Consider the following 2,457-nt stretch of genomic DNA (forward strand, 5'->3'; position numbering starts at 1 on the left):
CAACATTGCATACACCAGCAAGATTTTGCTGAAAGGACCCTGATATAGCTGACTCTTGTGAGGCTATGCCAGTGCCTGGCAAACACAGAAGTGGATGCTCACAGTCAGCTATTGGATGGATCACAGGGCCCCCCAATGAAGGATCTAGAGAAAGTACTGAAGGAGCTAAAGGGGCCTGCAACCCTATAGGTAGAACAACAATATGAACTAACCAGTAACCCCAGAGCTCATGTCTCTAGCTGCATATGTATCAGAAGATGGACTAGTCGGCCATCATTGGGAAGAGAGGCCCCTTGGTCTTGCAAACTTTATATGCCTCAATATAGGGGAACACCAGGGCCAAGAAGTGGGAGTGGGTTGGTAGGGGAGTGGGGGGGAGGATATGGAAGACTTTTTTGATATGTAAATTAAGAAAATACCTAATTAAAAAATTTTAAAAAATTAAAAAAAAAAAGAAAATGCCTTGAATTTTAATAAAGACAGTAATAAGAAAATAAAAGACTGGACTGTAAAAAAGGATTGAAGAATTAAACAAACAAACAAACAAACAAATAAATAAATAAATAACTTGATATCAAATCATGCCATCTATAACTCTATCTAAAATGCATCCAGCTAACATATTTAGTTTACTTTTTATAGGTTTAGTTTTATATACTTAACTTTTTCTTCCTTTATCTGAAATAAAAATTACCCTATGATCTACAAAAAAAACCCCAACAAAACAAAAAGAAAGAGATAAAAGAAAGAAAGGAAGGAAGAAAAGAAAAGAAATAATGAAAGTCCAATGGAGGCCTGCTCTACAATCTTGTCAACATGAACTGAAATGTGTTTTTGATCTTAGCCATTTTGACAGGTATAAGATAGAATTTCAATGTTCTTTTGATTTGCATTTCCATGATGGCTAAGGGCGTTGAACATTTTTTTTTTTTGATTAACATCTGCTTGTAATTCCTGGTATTTTTTTTAAATTGGATATTTTCTTTATTGTTTTATTTATTTTCTTTACCATGTTCCTGATTTCCCCTCCTGAAACCACCTATCCCATCCTCCCTGCCCCATCATTATCTCTCTGTATTAAGCTCAAGCTGAAGTGCATCAAGGATCTCCACAAAAAACCAATTTCAATGAATGTAATAGAAGAAGTGGAGAAATGCCTTGAATAAATGAACACAGGGGAAAATTTCCTGAACAGAACACCAATGGCTTATGATCAAGAATCTACAAATGGGGACTCATAAAATTGTCAAATTTCTGTAAGGCAAAGGACACTGTCAATAGGAAAAAAACAGAAACCAACAGTTTGGGAAAAGATCTTTACCTATCCTATATCCAGTGGAGGGCTCATATCCAATGTACACAAAAAACTCGAGAAGTTAGACTCCAGAGAACCAAATAACCCATTAAAAAATAGAGACTAGAGCTAACCAGAGAATTCTCAACCGAGGAAACTCAAATGGCCAAGAAACACCTAAAGAAAAGTTTAACATCCTTAGTCATAAGGGAAATGCAAATCAAAATGACCCTGAGATTCTATCTCTCTCCAGTCAGAATGATTAAGTTCAAAAACTCATGTGACAGCAGATGTTGGGAAGGATGTGGAGAAGAGGAACACTCCTCCATTGCTGCTGGGATTGCAAGCTGGAACAACCAATCTGGAAATCAGTCTGTAGGTTCCTCAAAAAATTGGAAAAAACACTATCTGAGGACCCAGCTATAGCACTCCTGGGCATATACTCAGAAGATCCTCCAACATTTAACAAAGACACATGCTTTACTACGTTCATTGCAGCCATATTTATAATAGCCAGAAGCTGGAAAGAACCCTCAACACAGGAATGGATACAGAAAATGTGGTGCATTTGCACAGTGGAATACTACACACTGTTAAAATTCAATGACTTCTTGTGTTTTGCAAATTGTGTCTTGGGTATTCTGTTTCTGGCCTAATATCCACTTATCAGTGAGTGCATATCAAGTGACTTCTTTTGTACTGAGGCATATAAAGTTTCCACTGATGGCTGACTAGGCCATCTTCTGATACATATGCAGCTAGAGACACGAGCTCGGGGGGATACTGGTTAGTTCATATTGTTGTTCCACCTATAAGGTCGCAGATCCCTTTAGCTCTTTGGGTACTTTCTCTAGCTCCTCCATTGNGGGCCCTGTGATCCATCCAATAGCTGACTGTGAGTCTCCACTTCTGTGGTTGCTAGGCCCTGGCATAGCCTCACAAGAGACAGCTATATCAGAATCCTTTCAGCAAAATCTTGCTAGTGTATGCAATGGTGTCAGAATTTGGAGGCTGATTATGGGATTGATCCCCTGATATGGCAGTCTCTAGATGGTCCATCCTTTCATCTCAGCTCCAAACTTTGTCTCTGTAACTCCTTCCATGGGTGTTTTGTTCCCAATTCTAAGAAAGGGCAAAGTGTCTACACTTTTGTCTTATTTTTT

The sequence above is a fragment of the Mus caroli genome, chromosome 1, assembly GCF_900094665.2.
Source record: "Mus caroli chromosome 1, CAROLI_EIJ_v1.1, whole genome shotgun sequence".
NCBI lineage: Eukaryota > Metazoa > Chordata > Mammalia > Rodentia > Muridae > Mus > Mus caroli.